The following is a 17,178-nucleotide window of genomic DNA, read 5'->3' as shown; positions in this document are numbered from 1 at the left end:
CGATCTTCTCCTTCATCCGGTCTGGTTCAGTCAAAGCATTTATTCCTTCGATTTCCGAGGCATTTCGCCGCTTCGCACGCTTGATAAATGCTCGGATTTTCCCTATATATATACCTTCAACCAGGAAGCCCCCCACATTTGATTTTCTCCTCTTCCTTCTCACATTTCCTGTTCTAACTGCTCCGGTAGTAGTCACGGCCATGATAGTGGCTTTTGATCTTTTTCCGATTGTTCTTTTATTCCCTGACTGAAAATTTACGATCCCGGTGATCAGGAAATTATGATAACCTCATTTAATGACAGTGAGAGAACCGGACTAACTTACCGACCTGGATCGAGGACTTCGATCGTGTCGATCTCGAATCGTTCGATCGATATAATCGGGGAACTGATTTCGGGCGAGAAGACTGCTAATATTCCCCTTAACATCGGTGACTATCCCTTGAAGTTCATTTGGCTCCTCACCACATTGGGCGTCCCGACTACAGCTCGGTTCTGGTCGATGACAGTGGAGATGACTCTCCATCCTCATGAGAGTCATAATCACCCCATCTAAGCTGTACATCTATCCGATGTCAATGGCCAGTCTCCTGATCAAACACATCTTTTTATTCAGCCACGAGACTAGGCTTTAACATAGGTCTTTATTAGATGGGATGTACTGCCGATCTCTAGAGATCGCCCCTATGATGTAATCAAACCTTCAATGTAATCCGATCTCTAGAGATCGCCCAAATGATGTAATTCAACTTTTAATGTAATCCGATCTCTAGAGATCGCCCAAATGATGTAATCTGACCTTTTCGGAAATAAAATTTTATTTTAACTATCATTTTTATTATTATTGCATTGACTATTTTTCGATCTCTTTTATTATGGAATTTCTGGAATATTCATGAGACGTGTCAAAAAAGCTGGCGAGTCCCGCTAACCGATGCACTGCCTGGAACACTGTGAGCATTAAATGCTCAGACGGGTATAAATAGGGGATGGGTCAGCTAGTTGCTCTCTTATGTCATTTTCAGCATCTCGCGAGCGATTCCAAAATTCTCTCGATTCCTCAAGTTCTTCCGATACCGATCAAGCTCCGGTAAGGGTTTTGATCCTTCTTTTAGTTTAAATTCTCTATTTCCTTTGAAAATGAGCGGCGCCGATGGTAAGAGAGAGGCAAGCCCCCCTTCCGTTCAGATCTCATGGTCGTCTGATGAAGTGGAGGTGGTCGGACCAGGTGTGCGACCTGAACCTCCTAGGGCCTCTGTTCCAGCTCGGGGGCAAGGAGCACCATCAAGGCATGTACATTCTTCAGGGAGAGAAAATCTTCCCATGGACAAACTGCCATCAATCCTTCAAGAAACCGACTTGAAATCGTTCAGCCAAGAGAATAACATTCGGCCTGATTCATACGAGCTGATTAAGTGTCACGGCGATCTTCATGCCGATCACTTCTTCGAGGAGAACGATATGATCATGGTCTACGAAGAACAATTAAAAGCCGGGCTGCGGTTCCCTCTTGATGACTTCTTCAAGGAAGTTTTAAAATTTCACCAAGTGTGCATCGCCCAAGTTCACCCGAACTCATGGCGGATCCTAGTAGCCTTCAGAGGCCTCTGCCGAGCTAAGGGACTCAGTCCTACAGCTAAGGTGTTCGCTCAGCTGCATAGGCTGACTCGTCAAAAGCACGACGAGTATTGGTTCTTCCAGGCGAAGCCACATTTTGGGCTCTTTACCGATCTGCCCTCCTCCCTGAAGAATAGGAAGAATCGCTTCTTTATTCTGAGGAGCAAAATTCCGAACGGCTTTGAGGGTTTCCCTCGTAGTTGGCTGCACCAGGGCCCCTTACTTCCGAAGCGCATCACCCTAAATAGGGAAGAAGGCCTGATGGTGATGGAACTGAAAGATCAGGCAGCCAGAGAGAAGTTCTCTTGTTTGGATGTAGTGACAGCCAAACTGCATCACTGGACAATGGAGTTGATTACTGGCGAAGATCGCAGGCTTCAGCTCTCTGACCTCGGCATCGGTATTTTCTATATCTCTGATCTTTGGGCCTTAGCGATCTCACTGACCTCTTCTTTTTGCAAGTATGGCAAGTGGCGAGGCTTCCAAAGAGAGCCGAAAGTGGAAGAGGGAGGTCTCCCGGAAGGTGCGGGAGATAAAGCACTCCGAGCTACTTCAAATGCTCGGTCATGATCCCGGAGAGATGCAAGGAGGCTCGTCTCAACCCTCGGGACCGCCGGTCATAGAAGTGGTCTGGTCTCCTCCTTGCCAAGAAGAGCCTCCTCCACCTCCTCCAGTCGCTTTGAGTGCGGAAGGGGGTCCTTCCCAACCTCCTGTGAGGACCCTTTCCCGTGGCGCTCAAGTTCTGATCCACTCGCTGGAGAAGAACTGGACTGTTTGGGAAAATCCGAGCTTTGCCAAGGTGTTGGGGGCCTCAATCTGCCTTCAAGAGGATCGGGATAGGTTATCCCCGAACAGTCTTGATGACATCCTGACCCAGACAATGAGCCTGAACGTGGAGAGTTTGGTGAACCAGCACATTGTCCGGGAGAAGGCTCACCATCTGGGTAAGGAGGTCGAGAAGATGATTCACGAAGTGGCTTCCCTTCGATCTCAACTTTCATCCGCTTAGAACTACATATCTGAAATTAAGGGGCGAATGAAGTTCTATGAGGATAGGCTGGCTGAGCAAGCTCAAGTTCTAACTGAGCGAGATCATGTTCTTGAAGAAGTTCGGGCGCTCTGAGCCGGTGAAGTTGCTCACCTCACTGAGGAGCTCAAAGCAAAAGAAGAAGAAGTGGTGACAAGGGAGGCCAGCGCTTATGTGAACGCTCATAGGGATCTCTTAGCCGAGCTCAGGAAGTGATATCCCGAGGAGGACTTCTCTTGGATGGTGGATCTGGCTCCCCAGGACGAGGGTGAGGATAGTGAGGAGGAGGCTGAAGGTTAGAGAGGGAGCAAACAAAATGTAGATCAGGCTAAGGGTGATCCCCCAGTCGAATAACTTGTACAAATTTTAATATGAAATGAAATGAAATTCCCTTTTTGTTCGATGAATGGATGGGATCGGAAAGTATCTGAATTGCCTAAGCACTTGTCTGATCATATCACAACAACTAAGAGTGATTGTTAATCTAAGTGTAAGAGATCGGAAAACACTATAAGCATGAGATCGGCAGAGAACCAATGCTAAACGGGACTTAATTAAAATTGGAAATTTGACTTGAACACTTAAGATCGAGATCATCATTAAACCGGATCGAAACCTTAACTTTATTATTCCCAAACTTTTAAATAAGAGATAGGCAATAAGACTGGTGGCACGAAGGCCTAATGTTGGTTCAATCTCGTTTGACAAGAAAGTTCGGAAATATAATTAACTGATCAGGAGACTTGACAATTAGTTTGAGATATCGGTGAGGCTTTAAATGATATGGGGACTTAGTATTTATTAGATTCCTTTTGAGGAGAGATCGAAAATGTGGTTAGTTGGCAAAGGGAGACTCAGTGTTAGGGATCGGTTTCAAAGTTTATTAATTTTGGGGATCGGCCAAAATATGGTGTCAACAGGATTAACTTCGGATCCTTAGTTTGCCATTCTCCCTTGACTTGATAAATGATCAGGGCTGAATCTCCTTATACTTCCAACTTCCTGACTTTCATTTTGATGGTAGCCTGTAAACCCATCATGCAGGCTTCGTATTCTGTGACATTGTTGGTGTAGTCAAACCCTAATTTGATAGCTATCGGGAAGTGTCTTCCATTTGGGGATACCAACACAGCTCCGATTCCATTACCACACAAGTTGACAGCTCCGTCAAAATACATTTCCCATACATCAGTGGATTCTTTTTCCTCATTTTTCGCTTCGTTAACATGCTCATTAGGGAATTCAAAATCCAAGGCTTCATAATTTTGGATGGGGTTCTCAGCTAGGAGATCAGCGATTATGCTACCTTTTACTGCCTTCCGGGTCATGTAGATAATGTCATATTGTGAGAGTATGACCTGCCATTTTGCTATTCTTCCCAGCACAAACAGGCTTTTGAATACATACTTAATAGGATCCATCCTAGAGATGAGCCATGTCTTATGATTCAACATGTAGTGTTTAAGCCGATTTGCCGTCCAGGCTAACGCGCAATAAGTTTTCTCCAGGAAAGAGTACCTCGACTCACAATCGTTGAACTTCTTGGTCAGGTAATAAATGGCCCTCTCCTTTCGGCCGGTATCATCGTGCTGCCCCAGAACACATCCCATTGAGCTTTGTTGGACTGCCATGTAAAGAATAAGCGGCCTGTCTGCCACCGGAGGAACCAATACCGGTGGGTTTGACAGGTAGTGCTTAATTTTCTCGAAAGCCTCTTGATAAATGGAATCCCATTGAGTGGTGTTGTTCTTTCGGAGTAGTCTAAAAATAGGCTCAGCTTTAGTAGTGAGATTGAAAATAAATCTCGATATGTAGTTCAACTTCCCCAGGAAACTGCGCACCTCCCTTTCTGTTTTTGGGGATGGCATCTCTTGAATAGCTCGAACTTTGTCTGGATCAACTTCTATTCCCTTCTCACTCACTAAGAATCCCAACAATTTCCCAGATCTAGCTCCGAATATGCATTCGGCAGGGTTCAGTTTCAACTGATATTTCCTGAGTCTCTCGAATACTTTCCTCATCACCTGCACATGGCTTTCTCCTCCCCTGGACTTGATGATCATATCATCCACGTATACCTCCACTTCTTTATGCATCATATCATGGAATAATGTGACCGTAGCACGCTGGTAGGTGGCGCTAGCATTCTTTAGCCCAAAAGGCATGACCTGATAACAAAATACCCCCCATTGAGTGATAAAAGCAGTTTTTTCCTTGTCTTCCTCATCCATTGGGATTTGGTTGTACCTAGATGCCCCTTCGATACACGAACATCTGCCCAATCCCGCAGCATTGTCTACTAACACATCTATGTGTGGGAGAGGGAAATCATCATTCAAGCTTGCTTTATTAAGATCCCTGTAATTAACACACACCCGGACTCTCCCGTCCTTCTTCATTACCAGGACAACGTTAGCTATCAATTGGGGATATTTGACCACTTCTAGAAACCCAGCCTCATATTGCTTCTTGACCTCATCCCTAACTTTGAGCAGTGTGTTAGGATTTATTCTTCTTAATTTCTACTTTATCGGGATTTTCCCCGGAATTAGGGGAATTTTGTGAGTCACTATATGAGGGTCCAAACCAATCATATCATCATAGCTCCAGGAAAACACGTCTAGGAATTCTTTAAGCAAACTGATCATATCTTCTAATTCTTCACTCTCCACAACCTTAAGTTCCCTTTTTACTTCTTCCGTGCCTAAGTTTACGGTGTGCGTTTCGTCCCCATAAGGCACTAGGGAAGGTTCATCTCTTTCATCCCTTTCTTCTATGAGTTCCACCTCAGAATCACTTGAAGTAATGGCAGTTATGGGGATTTCAAAATTAACCAGAGGAATTTCTGAGTCTATTGAATTATTAGGTGTTCATTGATGAATGTCCTGAAGAAACGAAAATGGAATATATTATAAGAATGGATTTCAAAAAAAAGGAAAGAAGAAGAGAATTGGATATAAAATGTGCTATTAATTCATCAATATTTATGACATAAGAAAAAGGGTCCATTTGCAGTATTACACTTGTCATCATGGACAAAATGATCAAGTGTTGATGACCAAAAGTACTTTACTCGAAATTAAGTACAGGGATGTCCTCTGTCGTCCAGTTGTCCAGTTCTTGCCCTTCAGCTATTGGCGAGACTAGAGCCTCATACAAGGAGTCAAGATGGATGACATCGATGGATGGTTCATCGGGTGATTCTTCAACTTTCGCCGGATTTTCAATGACCAGCTTGGTGAAGACCTCTGTAATTCTCGGGACTACCTTCATTTTCCCGATTTTTTGATCAAATCTTTGATCCCGAAGCATACTTCTCATCCAGAATCGTCCATCCATAAGGGCATATTCCTCATAACCCAAACCGCAACTGCCAAACTTCTGGATAGCCGGTATAGGCTCGACAATCCCTTGCAATGTGGCGCCTAACCCCTTGCCCTTTTCATAACCGCTCTTCAGCATTATCTTTGCCACCATAGTCGTAGCCCCTTCATTCCTTGAGATGGTTTCTTGTAATTCAAGAGCCTGGAAAGAGCTTTCCAACGACTCCTCAGCTGCTTCCACATAAGGAAGTGATTGCGGCTTGGTGACCAGCATGGCTTCCTCCCCTTTCACAGTGATGATTTTGTTGTCCATAATGTTTTTAATCTTCTGGTGCAAAGTCGAAGGAACGACATTTGCTGAATGGATCCAAGGCCTCCCCAGCAACATAGTGTATGCAGGCTCAATGTTCATCACTTGGAATGTGACGTTGAAAGTGCATGCGCCATTTTGGAGTGGCGAATCTATGTCTCCCAGCACCTCCCTCCTTGTACCAACAAAAGCTCTTACCACCATAGCACTTGGTGTATATTTGACCGGTCAACCGGTAGCCTAGCCAATGTGGCATTACGCAGTACGTTGAGCGCGGATCCATTATCAATAAGGACCTTGGCCACTATACAACCTTTACATTTCACCGTCACATGCAGAGCCTTAGTGTGCGTTAAGCCTGCAAGGTCTATCTCTTCTTCGGAGAAAGTGACAAAACTAGACGCCTGAATTTGTCCTACTATCTTTTCAAACTGCCCCAGTGTGATGTCGGGGTTCACGAAGGCTTGATCCAGAATTTTCTGCAGGGCTTGACGGTGCACCTCAGAGCTCAAAATTAGGGACAATAGTGAAATTCGAGCAGGTGTATTTCTTAACTATTCCACCACGTCGTACTCGCTTTGATTCATTATTTGAAGCAATAGTTCCTCCTCTCCTTTTGGTCCGGCAGGTTCTTCTTTCTCTGCTTTCTCAGCCTCCTCTTCCATATTTTCTCGTGGCTCTCCCGTTTTTACTTTCCCTTTGTTCTTTTCCTTTTCCTCATTCCCGTAACACCTCCCACTTCGGGTTATAAACTCAACTTCTTGCTCATGTGGGGAGAACTTTGTGGTAGTGACCGGCTGAGGGTAAGATTGTGGAGTAGCACCACTAGAAGGTCCAGCGTAAATCATCTTGAAGTGCTCGTGAGGAGCAAAGCACGGTTTAGGAGGTACTAATGGTGAGGCAAGGCTAGGAGCCAGTGTACTGCTTGATGCTCCTTGGGTGAAGACTTGGAAATTATAGTTCCAAGGTATGGCATGGGTGTTTGTGACGGGGAGCTGAGGCGGGGTTCGGATAATTGTTACTGGTGGTGATGATACTAGGGCTAAGAAGGTGATTCTGTGTTTAGAGGTGGAGGCATTTTGGCCGAATCGAGCTGTGTTTACTTCCCCCTCCATTTTCGACCTCGTTTGACATCTCAAGACTTTAAGGGACAGTAAGTTCTGAACCTCTTGCTTAAACTCTTCACAATTTTTCAGTTCGTGGTTAGCTGCCCTTCCATGATAGGGGCATCCCGCCATATCTTCAGGTTCTGGTGCTTGAGGATAGAGGTAACCTTCCTTCACTGCCATTCTAAAAATTTCCTCAAAGTGAGGAATCAGTTCATCTACCTCTGGTGTCGACCCTTCTCCTTCTGACTCTATCATGTTCACACCATTGCCCGTATTATGATTGGGCAATGGGTTTGAGGTAACATTGGGGAGGGAACCATTCCCTTCAATCTTCAACCACCCATTTCTGATTAGAGCGTGCACTCTCCCTCTAAGTGCCCCGCAATTATCGATCGAGTGCCCTTGTGCCCCTCCATGATACTCACACCGGGCACCGGCATCATACCACTTGGGGTATGGCGGCTGAATTGGGTCAAGGGGAATTGGCACTATTTAGTTTATACCGACAAGGTATCGATATATTTCGCTAAGTGGCAGGGGAAGAGGTGGATCAGGATTTCTTAGTGGTCTCGGGTTATTTTGAGGTGGTCTGGATTGAGTAGGTGGAGGAGGTGGTCTGGGCTGGTAGTTTGTCGGTGGTGGATACTGTGGGCGTGGGTGAGGATAATTTGGGATAGGGGGTGAAATGTTTGCAATGGTTTGGCCATGAGGGGGAGGATATGGCCGATAGTTATTTGGGGGTAATGAAGATTGGGTGTTCTGACGGGTGATGGAATGCACATCACCCTCTTTCTTCTTGCCAAAACTGGCAATCTTCTTTGCAAGATTCTCAGTCAACTCCTACAGTCGTCCCATCCTTAAATTAGCTTCTATCCTCTCACCAGCTTGGATGATGTCTGAGAAGCTGTTGGAGGTATTTCCGATCATCAGATTGAAGTAAGGAGCCTTCAATGTCTCAATGAACAAGGAGCATAGTTCATTGTCAGTCACTGGAGGATACACTTCTGCGGCCTTCTCTCTCCATCTCTGGGCATATTCTTTGAAGCTTTCCCTGTCTCTCTGCACCAGGTTTTGGAGGTCTCTCCTTGTGAGGGCCACATCACAGTTGAACTTGTATTGTTTTAAGAAGGCATCAGCCAAATCTTTCCAGGAGCGCAATTTGCTCCTGTCCAACTGAATACACCATTTCAAGGCTGCTCCGGAGAGACTCTCGTGGAAGAAGTGGACTAGAAGTCGATCGTCCTCTGTTAGGGTGGACATTTTGGCAATGTAGGTAGCCAGGCGAATGCGAGGGTCTGAGCTCCCGGTGTATTTGTCGAAGTCTGGGATTTTGAACTTGGGTGGCACCACTACATCTGGCATCAATCTCAGTGACGCCACATCAACTGAACCATACATGTTCAGTCCCTCTATTACTCTTAATCTCTCTTCCAGAGCGGACAACTTCTCATTTTCTCTTGCCTTTTTTTCTCCTCCTACTACATGAAATACTCCCCCAGTTGGGAGATGAGGGATGGAGTGAACCGGAGGGATTAGGACTGAAGGGTATGGTTCGGCATTTGAGATAGCCGAATAATAGGAGAAAGGTGGATCATTATTCAGGGGAGCCAGATTGACGGTGATTGTTGGGTCTGGGATCGATAGCTAGAAGGTAAAAGAGGTTGAGGCATGATGGGAATCAACCGTTGTAGGAAGTGGGGGAGGTAGTGGTAAGTTAGGTTAAGCAGGCTTATTTTGGGACATCTCCCTCATTAGTTTCAAGAGCTCTGAAACCTGATCTTTCAGCTCAGACACTTGCCCTTATAGGTTCTGGACTTGTTCCTAGTCTTCCATTAGCCTTCTTGTTCGTGATCTTATTAAGTACACTCACCTAGGTTGAACCGCGTGTCTGTTCAGGCTTGCTTTGTTTAAAGCAATATTGATTTTCTGCAGGAAGTTAAAAAATTTAATGAATTTTGAATTTTGTAAAAAGGTTACTGGTCTTGGTTTGGACAAAGGATACAGTGGCATCTGAAAGCCAGAAGTGAAATCTGCAGAAGAATAATTGTATTAGTTTTATCATGGCATCGTTCGATAATCCGACGATGAATGACTGGATTGAACACGCCTCTATGGTACTTGTCCATATGGCGCTTCCAACTTTTCGCATAACCCTAACGAGGGGGTACCTACAGGAGTCATACTATTCATTCATAATTTTGATAAACAGTGGTCCAAAGTTGTTCCATTAATTGAATAGTTCATACATGGCATTCTTTACATCGGCCTAGGCTCATGAAGGTTCTTTATAATGTAATGACACTTCCTGAGATATTCATAGAGTCTTTTTTCTTGTCTAGCGGGATCGAACATTCTCAGGGCATATTCAGATTCAGGTAAGAGTTCTTATTTCCCTTGTGCCATCATTCTCTCCAGCTGGTTAACATTCTCCTTTAGCTCTTGATAGAGAGCGGCTTGTCTTTCTTTTTCCTTTCTTTCTTTAGCACATTCTTTCGGAATATCGTTGATAAGATGTGCCTGCTCCTTTCAGTTCAAGCTTCTTCTTTTTGCTTTCTTGTTTATACTCTTCTATGAGTATCTCCTGATATTTCATTTTCTCCTGAAGCTTGCCATTCTGTACTTCTGCTTCTTTCATTGCAGCTTGGAGAGAGCTCTTTTCCCTTTTCCATCGTGTTTCTTGCTCTTCGAACCCCATCTTTTCGGTCCTTACCTCTTCCCTGAGCCTTCTTACTTTTCTTTTGAGGATCTGCTGTTGGTCCTCTAACTATTTTATTTGTTCTTGTAATTGCGAGTTTTCTGTGTTTGCCTTTTGTAGGGAGTTGGCCAAGCGAGCGCTAGCTTCTTTTGAAAGGATGTCTTGACGTAGGTCGCTGCCTTCGAATTTGGTTGGATTCGCGGTTAGGTGTCCTTAATCCCTGCCAGCCCTCCATTTAAGATAATCGCTCGTGACACTTGGACCTTTAGGCGACCTTTCCACCATAGTGATATTTTCCCAGGATCTGCGAGCTATTTTTAATTCTTCCTCATTATCGAGTTCATGGTAGAAATGACCTTGGTCGGGTTCTCCTATGTTGACTCCGGACTGGGTTGAGCCGAACTGCCTCATTACTAATGCTGGGATGTAACTTATGTATCCGGTCACTCCAATTAGGGATACTAATTGATTGCCCCCTGTGCTGACCAAAATGGGCTGACCCAACGTCCACAATTTCCTCCAACAGTAGTCAGGGCTGTTGAAGCTCAGGATCCGTTCTTGCCACTACAACTCATCCTTTGGGTTGATTACTAATCTGGTCATCTTCTCGATAAGAGGCTGGTCAAGGTACCAAGTCAATTCCTTTGTCTCTATAGGACACATGTGACTAATGATCCAGAGGTACAATAATTGAGAACAGCACTTAACAGATCCCTTGCCTTGTTGTTTACAGTATGTAAGGGTTAAGAAAGTCTCGGCAAGAATTACCGGTACTAGATTGACCTTCTATTTTTCTACTGCCCAGAACATCTCCACAACGCTGCAGGTTATAATTCCCGAAGGTCCAGGGAACAAGATCAGGCCGCAGATCCCTAAGGCGAGCGTCAATGAAGCTTGATCCCACTGTTCCTTTTAGATGTATTGATCCAACCACTTCTTGAGATAAGTCCAATACCATCCATGCGTGTTCCCTTTGATAGTTTCCCTAACCTTTGCTTCTTCCGGGGGAATCCCTATCATATGTGCGAACCGTTTCCAGGTCTGCTTATGCTCGAGGTGTAGGTAGATTCGATTCTGCGCTGCATAAGGAATTTCTAGCAATGCCTGATATTCTTCCATTGTGGGAGTAGTATCGATATCGTTGAAAGAGAACACCCCATACTCAGGATTCCAAACTGACAGCATGGCCTTTAATGCCGGGACTTGGACTTTGATTCTTATCAAGGTTGCAATCCTCCCATATTTCTCCTTAAATCGTGCCTTGACCTAATCGGGAAATGACCTCCAACCATTAGACAGACCCTCGAGACTGTCCATTCTGACCTCAACTTTGCTTAGATCCAACGAGGGTAGTAAGCTAGTATGTGCCTTGGTGACATCATTCAGTGGGGGCACTGAACTATTGGCTGATTTGGACCACGGTTTAGCATTCTGTTTTGATCTAAGAACTTCTTCTGCCGACTGACTCAAGGATGCCATGTTAAAAATAATGCTTATCCTTTTACAGACCTTAACTTGGTGATGCCTGTAGGAAAAACTTGTTAGTAGGGTAAATTCAGGTAATTTTGAATTACACTGTTAGCAGAGTGACACCTACACATTTATCAAAGTAGGAAAGCGTGTAGGTTTTCTTAACAGTATGATTCAAGATTACCTTCAAAAACAAAAATAAAAATAAAACATAAGCAGAATAGGGTAAGAGTAAGTATGCCCCTTTTGTCCTAAAATAGGGAGAGTCCTGATACCGGATGGGTGCTACCTAATAGGATAGTTTTATCTTATAAGGTAGCTTGCTACGGCTTCCAGCTATCGTGATAGTTTAGCTCAAGGTATAATTTTCTAAAAGCCACAGGTTCCCAAATTGCCCATACTGTAAGCAGTAGAGCCCCATTCCATCCCCATGATACTAACGGGAGAGTTCCATGGGTATCATAGTAAATAGAACCAGTTTCAATATGAGCAGAAGCCTTCACGGATACTAATGGGGTAAAACCCATGGGTACCGCTACATGACTCCCTCCTATTTTCCTAAAAGGGTAAGAAAGCCCGGGTATAGGGTTGAAGTGTGTGAGGACATCATGTGAGTGTTCAGTGTGTGAAGGGACACCTTTACCTCTTCCCAGTATGGGGGAGTTTTTCTTTTTTTTCTTTTTAAATGAAGAGCGCTGTAGGGAGTAAAACAATCAAGACAAGCAAAACGGTTAGGAAAAACAACAATAATTAATCATATGGAATTTTGTGAACTAAGCCTACCTAACTATGGTTGGATCCTCAAATTAAATCTGCTTTTGGACCTCTAAACCGGGGTTAAAAACTATGTCCCCAGCGGAGTCGCCAAGCTGTCGCAAGTTATTTTGCGGTCGCCTGGACAAATACTTAGCGAAATGGGAAAGAGTGAGGAGTCGCCACTTTAATTTTGAGGGAAATTAAAGGAAACCATTTGTGAAAATAAATTAGAATGAAACCACTTCAAAAACAGAGATTCTAGGTTCAGGGTCCGTATATGGGTGGGGAAGGTGTTAGGCACCCCACCTAGTCCCTCAATGAGGGTGAGCAGATTTAACCTTATGCTTTCTATAAATTAAAATCGATAGTTAGGGGGGTGTTCGAATGGAGATGTTAATCCTTTTGATAAAAGGGAATATTTGATTTTTCACTAATTCAGATTACCCAGAAACACAAGTAAATGAGACAACCTTAGTGAATTGATGTCGTGTAACGGTTTTTCTTTTGTGGGATTATTTTGCGTATTTATTAAAATTTCGATTTGAGAATCGGATAAGAACTCTCCTCCGATCTCTTTTAGATGTTCATTAAAATTTCGATTAGAGATCGAATAAAAACTCTCCTCCGATCTCTTTCAGATGTTCATTGAAATTTTTGATTGAGAATCGGATAAGAACTCTCCTCTGATCTCTTTTAAATATTTATTAAGATTTTTCATTGAGAATCGGATAAGAACTCTCCTCCGATCTCTTTTAAATATTTATTAAGATTTTTGATTGAGAATCGAATAGGAACTCTCCTCCGATCTCTTTCAAATATTTATTAAGATTTTTTATTGAGAATCGGATAAGAACTCTCCTTTGATGTCTTTTAGATATTTATTAAAATTTTTTATTGAGAATCAGATAAGAACTCTCCTCTAATCCCCTATTTGAATGAGAGCCTGATAAGGACTTTTCCGACCTCTTAAAATTTGATTACAATATACACGTCATAAGAGCCTAAGACTAAGGGTTCTGGCATTCGAAGATGCCGGGGATCCGAATAAGGCTTCTTTTAACTCATTGGTACATCGTAACTAGATAGGGGATATTAGACTGAATTTTACCGACCTCCTATGTGATCGCCTTACCAGTACCTTTCGGCAGGTAACATTTGCTCTATTTCATTTGATAGTCTGAAATTCAATTTTACTCCGACCCCCACCTTACCGAGTCATCTTCTTAGGCTAGTCTAGTGGCTCGTCTTCATAACTTTCTCTGATTTATTATCTGAACTTTTATATTAAAAAAAAAAAACTTTGTTAAGATACGGCTACTAACATTTTATCTAACTACCTACATGTTACCCGTAACCAGAACACCTACATTAGGAAATAACAAAAGACCAAGAACAAATAAATAACATGAATTGATATATCAAAGATAAACTCAAGAATAACCACCCACGTGGGACCTTCTGACATGAGACAAACTTTAACGAAAATTACGAGCGTAAAAAGAAAATAAAGACGAACACTAGATAAGGCAACGGTTCAGACACTCACTTGCAGGAAGTTAAACCTACTGAACTAACTATGGAGTCGCGAATGTTGCAGAGTTTCGGGCTAATAGTCTGGGGACTAATGCTTGCCTTGAAATGACGAATGTCTAGTTAACATGTAATCGAGCCGGAATGATAATGAATGAGATTGAGCTCAGAAAATAAAAGCGGATATAAAGGTGGTGAAAACAGAACTGAGACTTAGAAAAAGGGTATTGCAGAGCAATGAACAAGCTGAAAATTAAGAGTTCCAGTGTCCAACACTTCTCCAAAGAAAATACTTTAGAAAACTAGTTTCTAAAGTCTTTCTAGCTTAAAAAAAAAAAAAGCAGAGTAGCAAAACTAAATCAATTATCAGAGCCTTTCCACTATAATCATCACCCCTTTTCTTCGTCCTCCTTTGAACAGTTTTCATGTAGGTATTTATAGGGACCGGGTACCCCCAATGAAGGGTCAGGATTTTCTTTGAGGGAGATGGAAGGTTTGGATTTTAAAGGACATGATCTGATGCTTGGGAATTAAAAAGAATCAGAATGAACGGCTGAGATCCTTTTCAGAATATCTGTCCTTTTTCTCTTCTAATCTGACGGTTCCAAATTTTTTGTCCAGGGCGATCCGAGGGCTGGGAATAAAAGGCGCCGATCTTGTCGTCTTCTTCTTTGATCCAAGGGCTCTGGGCTCGTCCTTACAAGTAAGATCAACGGTGGAGATTGGGATGTACAGGACTGTCATGACATATTCTAGCATTTGTCAGTAATGTGGGCGATTCTGCAAATCAGGCTTGCGGTGGAGATTTCGTATGCAACGTTTTATCTACCTCGGCGCTGATTATGATGATAGTTATTGGGAGTTGTCTTATTCTCCTTGCTTTCCGATCTCCCCTCCCTTCCGATCTTTCTAACACGATCCTTTTCCGATCTCTCGTGCCGGGCCCCCCTCCTCTGATCTCTCCTACTCCAGTTTCTCCTTTATCTGGTCCGGTTCAGTCAAAGTATTTATTCCTTCGATTTTTGAGGTGTCCGCTTCGTTTTCTACTAGCAATAAATGCTCAGACCTCCTCTATATATACCCTCGACGGGAAATCCTCCCGCATTTCATTTTTCCTCTTTCTCTCTCACTTTTCCTGTTCTAGCCACTCCGGCAATAATTTTGGCCATGATGGCGGCTTTTGATCTTTTTCTTGCTGTTCGCCTTGTTCATTGACTGAAAATTTTTGATCCTAGTGATCGGAAGATCACTATGGCTACCTCTGATGATAGTGAGAGAACTGGACTAATTTACCGACCCAGATCGAGAATGTCGATCGTGTTGACCTTGCATCGGTTGACCGATGTAATCGGCGAACCGATTTCGGGCGAGAAGACTGCTAATTTCCCTCCTATCACTGGTGACCACCCTTTGAAGCTCTTTTGGCTTCTCACCACACTGGGTGTTCCGACAGCGGCTCAGTTCCGAGCGATAACATTGATGACGATCTCTCTTATTCTCATGAGAGTCATAGTCTTCCCATCTGAGCTGTACATCTCTCTGATGTCGATGGCCGGTCTCTTGATCAAACACATCTTTTGATTCCAAAATCCTCTCATTTTCTTCAAGTTCTTCCGACACCGATCACACTCGGGTAAGGGTTTTGATCTTTTTTTTAGTTTAAATTTTCTCTTTTCTTTGAAAATGTCCAGCGCCAGGGTCAGAGAGCGGCAATCCCCCCTTCCGTTCAGATCTCGTGGTCGTCATATGAGGTAGAAGTAGTCGAAACAAGCGGGCAATCTGAACCTCCTAGGACCTCCATTCCAGCCCGCAGTCAAGTAGCACCCTCGAGGCAAACACATTCTTCAGGGAGAGAAAACCTCCCCATGGACGAGCTGCCATCAATTCTTCAAGAAACCGACCTGCAGTTGTTAAGCCAAGAGTATAACATTCAGCTCGATTCATACGAACACATTAAGTGTCACGGCGATCTTCGAGTCGATCACTTCTTCGAAGAGAATGATATGACCATGGTATACGAAGAGCAATTAAAAGTCGGGCTGCGGTTCCCTCTTAACGACTTCTTCAAGGAAGTTTTAAAATTTCACCAAGTGTGCACAGCCCAAGTTCACCCTAACTCATGGCGGATCCTAGTAGCCTTCAGAGGCCTTTGCCGAGCCAAAGGACTCAGTCTAATGGCGAAGGTATTCGCCGAGCTACACAGACTAACTCGTCTAAAGGACTACGAGTATTGGTTCTTTCAGGCGAAGCCACATTGTGGGCTTTTTACCAACCTACCCTCCTTCCTGAAGAATTGGAAGAATCGCTTTTTCATTCTGAGGAGCAAAATTTCGAACGGCTTTAAGGGTTTCCCACATAGCTGGCTGTACCAGGGTCCCTTACTTCCGAAGCGCATCACCCTGAATAGGGAAGAAGGCCTAATGGTGATGGAACTGAAAGATCAAGCGGCCCGATAGAAGTTCTCTTGTTTAAATGCAGTGACGGCCGAACTGCATCATTGGACGATGGAATCGAGCTGACCTCGGTGGGCTTCAGCTCTCTGACCTCGGCCTCGGTACTTTATATATCTTTGATCTTTAGACCTTAGTGATCTCACTGACCTTTTCTTTGTGCAGGTATGGTAAGAGGTGAAGCTTCCAAGGAGAGCCGGAAGCAGAAAAGAGAGGTCTCCCGGAAAGTGCGGGAGATGAAGCGGGCCGAGGCCCTTCAGATGCCCAGGCATGATCCCGGGGAAATGCAAGGAGGCTCGTCTTAACCCTCGGGACCGCCGATCCCTGACATAGAAGTGGTCCGGTCTCCTCCTCGTCAAGAAGAGCCGCCACCACCTCCTCTGGTTGCTTCAAGTGCGGAAGGGGGTCCTTCCCAACCACCTGTGAGGACCTTTTCCCGCGGCACTTAAATCCTAATGCACTCGTTGGAGAAGAACCGCACGGTTCGAGAGAATCTGGGCTTTGCTAAGGTCTTGGGGTCCTCCATCTGCCTTCAGGAGGATCGGGATAGGCTAACCCTGAACAACCTCAAAGATATCCTAACCCAAGCTATGAGCCTGAGTGTGAAGAGTTTGGTGAACCAACACATTATCCGGGAGAAGGCTCACCGCTTGAGGCAGGAGGTCGAGAAGGTGGGTCAGGAAGCTGCTTCCCTCCGATCTCAACTTTCATCCTCTCAAAACTACATATCTGAAATTGAGGGGCGGATGAAATTCTACGAGGATAAGCTGGCCGAGCAGGCTCATGTTCTTGAAGAGGTTCGGGCGCTCCGAGCTGCTGAAGTCGCTCGCCTCACTGAGGAGCTCAAAGCAAAAGAAGGAGAGGCAGTGACAAGGGAGGCTGATGCTTATG

This window comes from Hevea brasiliensis, chromosome 5, assembly GCF_030052815.1.
Source record: "Hevea brasiliensis isolate MT/VB/25A 57/8 chromosome 5, ASM3005281v1, whole genome shotgun sequence".
Classification (NCBI taxonomy): domain Eukaryota; kingdom Viridiplantae; phylum Streptophyta; class Magnoliopsida; order Malpighiales; family Euphorbiaceae; genus Hevea; species Hevea brasiliensis.
This window is presented reverse-complemented; position numbering follows the sequence as displayed.